This window comes from Papio anubis, chromosome 4 (assembly GCF_008728515.1).
Source record: "Papio anubis isolate 15944 chromosome 4, Panubis1.0, whole genome shotgun sequence".
Lineage (NCBI taxonomy): Eukaryota > Metazoa > Chordata > Mammalia > Primates > Cercopithecidae > Papio > Papio anubis.
The window spans coordinates 108,341,716-108,353,926 of NC_044979.1; the positions used below are offsets into that span (position 1 = coordinate 108,341,716).

At 37.9% G+C, this 12,211-nt stretch overlaps 1 protein-coding gene across 2 annotated transcripts in view; it reads right to left on the reverse strand.

The window, feature by feature from the left end:
• AMPH (amphiphysin) overlaps positions 1-12,211 on the reverse strand; it is a 259,694-nt gene that overhangs the window by 155,353 nt on the left and 92,130 nt on the right. The window lies entirely within an intron of this gene.

Genomic DNA, 12,211 nt, shown 5'->3' on the forward strand with positions numbered 1-12,211 from the left:
ATCTTGTACTTCCAAAAGTCAAGAACCACATTTTAATTCTTTTAGAGTAAACGCAAACAAACCATACATTTTAAATTGATAACTGCCATCCTATTAAAGTCTAAAAAGCAAACTGCTCGCTAAGTTAATATGGCCATATATTAACTGTTATCTTTTCCTCAGGACATTAATAATGCTTATCCTTTAGTACACTTATATGTGTAATAATGTTTGTAGGTTTAGTATTGTTATAGCCCATGGGTCAAATGTGTTCTATAGACATTTATTTATTTTACAAACTCCATCATGAAATTGACTTAGGCGCCAGTATTTTAAATAAGCGGGATACTTCCTGTGATGCACAGTCAGAGTGAGTATAGCAGGGAGACTCTCAGAAGGCATGGTGCGAGGAGTGAGGGCAGAGAGAATGCAGCAGGCATACCATCAGCAAGCGGGAACTCGGCTAGGGCACTAAGTGGGCAGGGATTCTTGGTCAGCAAGCCTCCAGAGGGGAGAGAAGGGGAAAGTGTAGGTATGAATGAAAGTGTAGGGTATGAATCAGCCCATAGCTAGAGAGCTAGAGAGCAGGGGACCCTGGACTGGTGCAGCACAGGAGACAAAGAGATGGCCCACATGGTCAGGAGGCTGGTTACATAAAGGAGACTGTGCAAATAAATACACATATATTGAAGATAATGAAAGCAGGTTTCTCACTCTCAAAGAGGAAGGTATAAATCAAGAAAGGGGGAAGGCCCAGCCGGGCGCATTGGCTTACGCCTGTAATCCCAGCACTTCGGGAGGCCAAGGCAGGCGGATCACAAGGTCAGGAGTTTGAGACCAGCCAGGCCAACACAGTGAAACTCCCATCATTACTAAAAATACAAAAATTAGCCGGGCGTAGTGGCAGGCGTCTGTAATCCCAGTTACTCAGGAGGCTGAGGCAGGAGAATCGCTTGAAACCAGGTGGCGGAGGTCACAGTGAGCGGAGATCGCACCACTGCACTCCAGCCTGGGCAACAAGAGTGAAACTCCGTCTCAAAAAAAATAAAAAATAAAAAATAAAGGAGTGGAGGGGAGAGCCCAAATAAAGCAGGAGATACTGAACTGCAGTTAGAAGGGTCATGGTTTCAGATAGATAGATAATATAGATGTCTGTGTGTAGAAATACTTGTATATAGACATGTGTTGTATGTGTGTGTGTGTGTATACACACATATATATTCTGTCCACTTAGAAGGCCTAGAAGCATGATACCCTAGGAGCAAAGAATATACCTGGAACCCAGATATTGGTTTCTAAATCCCAATCTCCACCAAGATTTTTCCAAGAAACCAGGCTTTCTTGGAAAAACAGCTGATTCCAAGCTATGTGGGCAAGGGAAGCACAACGAGATCCTGAAACATCTAGTACCAAAAAGGTAAAAATATTGTCAGAGAATTAAGCAGACCTGTCAAAAGGACAAAGGAGTCAACTCCTAGGAGCTTCCACTGGCTAAATTTGGCGCAACTGCACTCCAAAACGACTAATAATAATGAATTATAACCCAACAAATAACGTAGGAATCCATAAGCACATGCTGATATAATTAATTAATTAAGAAAGAAACATTTTTACCAGGAGTGAGGGCAGAGATAACAACATTTTGCAAAATGATTGTACAACGTCACAATACTCAAAAATGTTACCATTGAGTAGAATGCTAATTAGTAAGTTTAAAAGGAATTCAAAATAATTCACAATGTAGCAAGCATCAGAGTAATAGCTGATTTAAAGAAGAAGCATTAGTGGATAAAACTAGTAGGTGACAGTTTGATGAGAAACAGGACATTTACAGTCTCAAACTAATCCCCGCAAAATATTTATTAATATTACTCATTAAATATTTATTAATTTTAATAGAGAAAATACTTATGTATTAACTCTATACTAGAGATACCTGGCAGATATCATCTTATCTTACTAGAGATACCTGGCATATCATCTGTTGAGCTGTGTCATCACAAAGTGATAAAAGTTAACATCACTAGCAGTGGCACAAATAAACATGATGTGTGTTCTGACAGCATACACTGGGCATCACTTACTTTTGTAGTAACCTTCCCAGAAGCTAATTATTAACATGAAGCTAATTATGAGAAAAGTATCAGGCAAATCCAGAGTGAGGGACACTCTACAAATAAACACTGGGCAGTACTAAAAAATGTCAAGACCATGCAAGGCAAGAGAACGCTGAAACATTCTTCCAAGAGAGTTAGTTTAAAGAAACTAATGAAACCTGACAACTAGGGGCAACACATGACCCTGTATTGCATACAGGCTCTTTAAAAAACACAATTAGGGCATATGTTGCAAACATTTTCTCTGGGCCTCTAACTTGTCTTTTCATCGTCTTCCGCACAGCAAAAGTTTTGTCATAGGCAAAATTTGAGGATCTGTGAATTAGACAGTAATGTGGGATCAATGGCAATTCACTGACTTTGACAGAAGGAACTATGGCTGTGTAGGATAGTGTCGTTTTTGGATACTAATGGATGGATGTATAGATGGATGCAGGCATGGAGGCATGGATGCATCCATGTTTAGATAGAATGATAAAGTAATTGGGAAGTCTAGGTGAATGGTACATAGCAGTTCTGTGTACTATTATTATAGCTTTTTGTAAGGTTAAAATTACTTCTAAATTTAAAATATACAAAATAAAATTGGGAAATTTTATTAAAATATGAATTTAATCTTTTCTTGAAAATCTGATGTACCAACGTGGAGCCCACATCCTCCTGTGACTTGTGTGCACTGGAGTTGACAGCTGCTTCAGCACAGTCCTCACCACTCCTTACTGTTTTATACCTTGTCTACTTAGCTTGTTTATGTTCCCTGACCCATCTCAGCAAGAACATGAATCTGTGGCTTCTGCCTTCAAGTGTGTTTGTTCTGACAGAGGTAGTGAGGCAGTATGCTTTTCTAGGTAAGCCTGTGAAAGGGGATAGATTTTAATTGACGTTTTAATGATGTAATTATGGAATCATTTGCAGTTGTGTGTGTGTATATATGTAGTTGTGTGTATATATACACAATTATATATATATAAAATCTATATACTATACACAATTATATATATATATAATCTATATACAGTTGTGTATATATGTGTAGTGTGTGTGTGTGTGTGTATATATATATATAGTGAGAGAGAGAGAGAGACTTTGCATCCTGTACTCAGTCTTCCTTGACAGCAACATTTTGTAAAACTATTGTACAATGTCACAACATAGATGCGATCTACCCATCTTATTCAGCTTCTCCCAGTTTTACCCATATTATTTGTGCTTGTGTGCGTGTGCATGTGTTTAGTTTTATGCAATTTTACCACATGTGTAGGTTCATGTATCCATCACCACAGTCAGAATACAGAACTTTCTAGTCAGGACAAGAATCCCTCGTATTGACTTTTTATAACCACATCCACCCCAACCCCCATCACTCATTCTTGGCAATCACCAAACTTTACTCCACTTCTGCAATTCTGCCATGCCAAAAGAGTTATGTAAGTGGAATCCTACAGTATACAACCTTTTAGAATTGGATTTTTTCACTCAGAATAATTCCCTGGAGATTCAAGCAGGCTTGGGTGTGTGGCCGTAGTTATTTCTTTTTCATTGTTTACTAGTATTCCATAGTATGGATATACTCCAGTTTGTTTAACTATTCACCCCTTGAAGGCCATCTGGGGTGTTGCCAATTTGGAGCTACTATAAATAAAGCTGCTATGAGCATTTGTGAACAATTTTTTGTGAGAACATAAGTTTTCATTTCTATGGGATAAATGTATAAGGGTGCAGTTGTTGGATTGTATGGTATACATGTCTAATTTTTTAAGAAATAGCCAGACTGTTTCCCACAGTGGCTATGAGTCATTTCACATAATGTATGAGTGATTCAGTTTCTCCAAATCCTTGCCAGCATTTAGCACTGTCACTAGTTTTTATTTTAGCCATCCTGAGAGGTGTATGGTGATTTCTTGTGTGGTTTTAATTTGCATTTCTCTGATGGTTAAATACGTGTTAAAATTTTTTTCATATTATTCTTTGCCAGCCACATATCTACTGCAATGAAATATCTATCCATGGTTCCTTTTTTTTTTTTTTCCTGAGACAGAATCTCACTCCGTCACCCAGGCTAGACTGCAGTGGCATGATCTCAGCTCACTGCAACCTCTGCCTCCAGGGTTCAAGCAACTCTTCCCCCTTAGCCTCAGTAGCTGGGACTACAGGCACCCACCACCATGCCCGGCTATTTTTATTTATTTATTTATTTTCGGTAGAGACGGAGTTTCGTCATGTTAACTGGGTTGGTTTAGAACTCCTGACCTCAAGTGATCCACCTGCTTCAGCCTCCCAAAGTTCTAGGATTACAGGCATGAGCCACTGCACCCGGCCGCTATTCATATTTTTTGCCCATTTTCTAATGGAACTGTTTAAATTTTTTTACTATGGAGTTTTAAGAGTTTCTTTTACGTATTCCGGATACTAGTCCTTTCTTGGATATGTAGTTTGCAAATATTTTCTCCCAGTACATAGCTTGTCTTTTCATTCTCTTAACAGCTCTTTTGCAAAGGAAGTTTTTAATTTGCATGAGGTCCAATTTATCACATTTTCCTCTTTTGTATTGTGCTTTTGGTAGCAAATCTAAGAACTCTTTGCCTAACCCTAGATCCCAAAGATTTTCTCCTATTTTTCCCAAAAGTTTTAAAGCTTTATGTTTTATATTTAAGTTCTTGATCTATTTTAGGTTAATTTTGTATAAGGGTTAGTTTTAGGTCAAAGTTCATCTTTTTGGCCTCTGGATGCCAATTACTATGGCATTATCTGTTGAAAGGTTATCTTTCTTCCATTCAACTGCTTTTAAACCTTTGTCAAAAATCAGTTGAGCATATTTGTGTGGGTCTATTTCTTGGTCACCTATTCTGTTCTATTAATCTACATGTCTATCCCTCTGGCAATACAATGTCTTGATTATTTCACCTATGTAGTAGGTCTTAATATTTGAGTAGAATTTTTCCTCCTACTTTGTCTTTGTCACTGTTTTAATTATGATAGGGCCTGTGCATTTCCATATAAATTTTAGAATAAGTTTATCTATGATCATAAAACTATGTGCTATAGAAATTTCAAGGAATTGCATTAAACCTATAGGTTAATTTAGTGAGAACTGACATGTTCACTGTGTTGAGTCTTCAAATCCATGAATATAGTATATCTTTCCAAGTAGTCAGTTCTTTTTTATGTATTTCAGTAGTATTTTATAATTTTAAGCATATAGATCTTCTATGTGTTTTGTTTAGTGTGTACATACATATTTCATTTTCTTTGGAGTGACTATAAATGTTGTGTTTTTAATTTTGATTTCCATATGTTCACTATTAGTATATAGAAATGTGATTGATACTTATGTGTTGATCTTATATCTTGTGACCTCACTGAACTCATTTATTTGTTAGAGTAGTATTTTGGTTGATGTCTTGGGATTTTCTATGTACATAATTACGTCATCTGCAGATAAAATGAGTGTAATTTCTTTATAAGCTGTACGCCTTTTGTTTCCTTTCATTTTCCTTCTTGTACTGGCTAGGACTTCCATTTCTACACTGCATAGCATTGGCGAGAATGGACATACCTGCCTTGTTTCCAATTTTTGGAGAAAAGCATTCAGTCTGTTACCATTAATTGTATTAGCTGTAGGTTTCTTTGTAGATGTTCTTTACTGAGATGAGTAATTCTCTTCTATTCATAACTTGCTGAGCATTTTTATTGTGGAATAGGTGTTGAATTTTGTCACAATTTTTTCTACATCAATTGATATAATCATATGATTTTTTTCCTTACCCTGTTTATATGGTAAATTACATTGATTGATTTTGGAATGTTAAACCAGTCTCGCATATCCTGAATAAATCCTACTTGGCAAAGTTGTGTAATTCTTTTTATACATTGTTAGACTTCATTTGCTGATATTTGAAGGATTCTTATATGTAACTTCATGAGACATGTTGGTCTGCAGTTTTCTCTTTTTATACTACTCTTGTCTGGTTTTGGTATCAAGGTAATACAGCCCACATAAAATCAGTTGAGAAGTGCTCCCTCCTCTTCTATTCTCTGAAAAAGATTATGTAAAATTGGTATTAATTCTTTAAATGCTAGAATTTTCCAGTGAAACTATCAGAGGGTGTGGAAATTTTTTTCAGATTTTAAATCACAAATCCACTTTCTTTAATACTTATTAAACTATTCAAATTGTCTACTTCACCTTGATTAAGTTTTGGTAGTTTGTGATTGTAAAGGAATTGATCCCTTGTGGTTGTCGAATCTGCAGTGTAACGTTGCTCATAGAATTCCCTTATTATCCTTTAGATGGCTACAGAAGCTATAGTAATAGCCTTTGTTTCATTTCTGATGTGGGTAATTTGTGTCTTTTTTCTTCCTGTCAGTCCTGCTAGAGGTTTATTAATTTTATTGATTGTTTTCAAAGAATCAGCCTTTTGTTTCATTTATTTTCTCTGTTGTTTCCCTGTTTTCAGTTTCAATGATTTCTGTTCTTTTTTATTTCCTTCCTTCTGCTTGCTTTGGGTTTATTTTCTTCCCTTTCAAGTTTCTTGAGGTAGGAAATTAGATTATTGATTTGAGACCTTTCCTTGTTTCTAATGTAAGCATTTAATGCTATAAATTTCCCTTCCAGCATTGCCTCGGCACTTCAGGACCAGACACTTTCATTTCCAAGGCCTTGTATTCGCCAAACCTGATTTCCCAGATAATCATTTTTTTTTCCCCAGGACCCTACGTCCAGAGTTCTAATACTTTCTATAACTTCCCCTATTAAACCAGACTATCTTAAAAGAGCTTCATGAAACTCCTTCTCATCAAGGTGTGAGCAGGGACATTCATTTCTTAACAGGGCATCCAGCCTCCCAGCTCTACAACCTTGGAAGGAAGCGAGCTCCATCACTGCACTCAAAAATCATGGCTGTTAAATATCAGATCATCTTAGTTTATTTGATCTGTGCAGATCGCAGATAATCCAGAATATAGCCACCAAATCTTTATCCATATTTATAATAGACACTAAAAATAGACATCAAACATAGAATTAGAATTTTAAAGGACAAACCAGAGGAAACACTTGTAAAAATCTGCATGAATAGAAACAATGCATTGGTCCTCAATGTGTTGTCCCCGGACCAGCATCACTGGCATCACTTAGGAACTTGTCAGAAATGCAGATTCTCAGGCCTTGCCCCAGACATCACTTGCATTGAAGTCACCTGGAAGGCATTGGTACAGCACAGGCTGCTAGGTGCGACCTGCTGTACCAACACCTTCTAGGTAACTTCAATGCAGCTAATGTTTGAAAAACACTGCTCTGGAGGGCACAAAACTTGCCAACTTAGGTTCTTATTCAGAATCCAGAAGGTCTAGTAACCTGACAGGATGCTGTGTAGGCCAAATGAGGCTCTCCACACTGCCATTTGGAATTGGATCATTATTTGAAACAGATCTTATGGGATCACATTTAATCAAGGCAGTAGCTATATCACAAGACAGTCAAGATTAATATTTAATGAAAGGTAGATACATTAATATACTAACATCATGGTTATCTGTGGCAAAAATAAATGTTCTAAGGTATATACTAGGCCTATCTGCTCAAACAAATTGCAAAAAGCTTCTTAAGGTAAGTATAAGTTTTCATAAATTAAAATTTTATCCACATATTAACATATATACAGTGGCAGTATACCTTTATTTTACATTCTTTCTTAAAACTTCTAAAATTTTTCTCTTTAGTCATTTATATGTACATATACTAGGTTCTTGAAAATGTCATGAAACTGCTTACAAAAATACATACCATATACAACATCTCTTCCATCCCAGAAATAAAAACGTACTCTAGGAATGCATTCAAAGTGATAATTTCTGCCACTCGTTCAGCTTCAAGTTTAGCAAGTATTTGTTAAGTTTACTTGCAAAGCACTAGCTCCCATGGAAATAAAAACATGAAAGCAATAAAACAGGATCCGCGTGCCCAAGAGGGGTGAGTTCAGTGTAAGGAGAAGACATGGCCCAGCTTTAAACAGCTGCTAGAGCATCCTACTCATGGGAGGCTGGTCTGAATTCTCACCACTGGAGAGGACTTCAAGGTCCCAGGGTTTCTTCTCTTATTGGATCATATTACACAAAAGTTAGCCCATCACTCAGTCATGGCCAGGAGGAGCCACACAACACTGCTATGGTATTTCAACGAGGGAATGGAAGCCTATGGAGATGCCAGAAGGAGAATCAAAGCTCTCTTTCCTTTATTTGAACTATTGTTCTTAGACGGGACCTAGATGAGGGTGCTCACACCTGCACTCACTAAAATGTGACCAAATAGTTGGTTATCTGGACTCAACCAGCCCTCAGTGTATCATCTTTTAATTAGCACACTTGCCACAGGTGCAGCATCTTACTGGGCGAGTTTATTAGCAGGAAGGAGGGAAAGAAACCAAGGACCTTCCTCCCACAGGGGACCTTTTTTTCTGCTCATTAACAGACCTGTCAGCAGAAAACCGGTAGAACTGAAAGCAGGTGATGTTCACACCAGTCAATTTTGCTACTTGTTAGCAGCTTTCATAACAGACGGAAAATAGAACGGGGAAGAAAGGCCCTCTGAGGAAATGAAATCAGATTTTGTTCTTTCTGCTGGATTTCTACAATCCTTGCTCTCCTTAGCATGCATTGTCATGGAAAATTCCAAGTTCTCTGTAGAAGAGTTCATTCTATTCCCTAATGCACTACTCCTAATTACTTCCTCCCTCCTTCCCTCCTTCCCTTCCTCCCTTCTTCCCTTCCTCCCTTCTGAAATGAGTTCTCACCGTGTTGCCCAGACTGCAGTGCAGAGGCTATTCACAGGTGTGGAGTTTTGACCTGCTCCATTTTCAACCCGGGCAGGTTCACCCCTACTTAGACAACCTGGTGGTTCCCTGCTCCTGGGAGGTCACCATATTGATGCTGAAATTAGTACGGGCACCCAATCAGCATAGCACATGACAACCCAGGACTCCTGGGCTCAAGTGATCCTCCAGCTTCAGCCTGCTGAGTAGCTGGAACTACAGGCATGTATCACGGTGCCAGGCTCTCCTTGTTTTAATTAAGTAGTTTATGAAACGTGGACCACAAAAGCAACAGCAATTGGGAGTCCAATGGACAAAAGAAAGTATGTACAGACCCTTTATCGATGCTCTCAGCCTCACACAAACCATGTTAAAGGAAAAGAAGTTTGAGATCAAAAGGAAAACTTAGGGTTGGGATAAAATAAAGCATAGCCCCAAGCCAGAGTTCAAACACAGACCTTTCAGCCACTTTTGTTTCCAACATGAACAAGCAAGGAATATATCAATAACTACAAGGATCTTATGATTTTGTAAAAGGAAACTAAAAGCAAGATAATCGAATCCCCATAAATGTTTGAATAATTCTAGAACATCCTAGAATGGTCTACTTCTTTATTAAGCGCTACTTGAGTGTGGACTATAATACAATGCACAAATCCAAATATGGTTTCATTTTATACTATCAATAGTATCTTTTGGGATATAAAATATATATACTCATAGAAAAAATGTGGAATCTAGGTTTCCTAGGTTAGATAATGCCTTTAGAGTATGTAGCCTTTAGATAATACTTTCTCTTCAGATTACTGATTCACCATCACATTAATACTAAGAATAATAGACCTTGCAGATGTAACCATAATCTTGGCAGATCCTTCCTTCTAGGTTAATGTTTCTACATAAGCACCACTCCTTTTTCAGCACACGCAACACATACAAATTGATCACCAATACATATTGGGGGTAAGAGGATTCTTCTCTCGGTAGAGCATTAATAAAATCAGCCTTCGGCTACACTTCTCAACCTTTAATATGTTTCAAAAGAAAATAAATAAATCCCTCCCCTTATCTTTCTGCTATCCTCCTTCCCTTTCTCCTTGTCTCTCTCTTGTATACAAACAGGGGTAAGGCACTCTCCTTCCTCACTCCACTATAATGATTATAAACTTTCTGATAAAAAAATATCAAAATGAAATATGAAAATGCAAGATGTTGTAGATGCAAAAATGTTTTCAAAGTGAACCAAATGGGGTCAAGAAACTCCCTGAGAAATAACATTTCCTAGATGTATAGTCTATTTGCCTTCCTCTTATGAAATAGGATTGCTTATTCAAATTTCCCCAAGTTTTGAAGTTTCACACAGGTTTTAAATACTGCTAATATTCGTGGGAGAACTAAGGTGGTAATCTTCACGGGTGCTAATATACTATGCCCCATAACATTTGAAAATGAATATTGTATGTAGTGACCAAAATACATAGCAGGACAGCAGTTTAAAGTCACCCCATTCTGCTGCTCCTAGTGGCACAGATCATTCTGCCAATGTAGTTGATGATTTAATCAATGGCACATTTCTCTAGTACCTTCTGGTACCTTCGACAAAAAACAATCCTCACCTGGGGCAGTCAAGAAAGCTGAAAAAAAAAAAAATGAAAATTCACTGTAATCGGAAAATGCAAAGTGCTTCCGGGCATGACTGCATTACTAAACCTGATGCTTCCAAAGTTAACCTTCTGGGGTGCTAACAACATCAAAGTGCCATAGAAGTGATAGAGAAAAACTCCAAGAGCAAAGAATCAATTAGCTCCATGGGGATACGCCAGACAGGAAAACAAGGTTTCGAAGGGTACAATGTGAATCCATAGGTAGGGAAAACTGTAAACATGAATCACTTCTTCAGACTAAATCCAATCTTTTAGAGCAGACATTTGGGATTGCCTGCAAAGTCACAGAGCACTGATGGACAAGTTTGTGTATGGGAAGTTCTTGTGATCCAAGACAATGATCTATCTGAGAGTTACCCACATGCAGGAGATGTGTGAAAAATCACCAGAGGAGAACAGAAGTTGATTTGGAGACCCTTTCTCCTGGAGGAGAGTAGGAGAGTTGCTTATTCTGTGGGCCCAAGTCCAATATTTCCCTAGGAATTCTCTTTCCTACCTTTATTAAGCCAAAGCTACCTGTAATATTTGTTCATTTGGCCATGATCAGTTTTTCTCTCTGTTACTGTTTGTTCTCCAGCTCCCCTCTCCCTTTTCTCATGTTCAGATAGAATATGTTTGCTATCCCATTCACGGTAAACTGACTACCTATCACATCTGCCAACCCTTAGTCTTGGGATGAAACTGGAGACATTCAGGAATGTGTTTTGGCAAAAGTGATCTACCTGGCTCCATACCTGCTGAAATGTATAATCCCTCTTGGCGAGGAAAAGAAATAGAATGTCTTGGTGAGAGAAACAGCAGGAACCCTGATACACAAATGGAAGAAAGAAACCTCCAAGGTCAGGAGCAAAGGGGGCAAAATAAAACCTGTGATGATTTCCCATTGTTGGTGTCATCCCTGAGGCCATAATTCCTTATGTGGACACTGGTAGCTCCAATGACAGCAGGAAAATAAATCCATGTCCTTATATTGTTCCCCACATAATTAGACATTATAATGCCCAAACTCCATTTCCCAAGGCCTTCTCAGCCTTCCTTCTTCCCACCCCATCTCTAAGATGATCTCTAGATTTGAGGCTTCTAACCTCAGACGGCCCCACTCCTATCTTCCCCTCCCCAGCCCTTATGTGTGTTACTGAAAGAGAGATATTCTAGGCAGTTATCCAAGCATTAGAGATCAAGACATAGTTTAAAAATAGTTTCTATATTCACATGTCTGTTAAACACATACACTAAAGGAACAAACATCACAATCTGTTTCTCAACCTTTTTTTTTTTCATTGTCACCTTCCCAAGGAGTCTTTTAAGACGTTTTTTCCTAATTACACCGCCTGTAAAATTTTAATATCATAAGTATACTATATATCTGTTTACCTAATGTATGCTTATCTTTGCTTTATACACTGAAAAAGTTTTCTTCACCCACCAAGAACCAATTTTCAGCCCCTTAGGGAAGGTATTAGTATACTCCCTGTTGCGAATGCATGCTCTTGAAGCATGCAACAATTAAGGTTATTTTACCAGAAGTGTTAAACTACTGCTTTTCTAATGTTCAATGAAATATAAATCTTCAGAAACACCAGCATTCCTATAGACCTGTCATCTGTATTAAAGTGGTCCAAGACTGGGCCTGGTAGCTCAC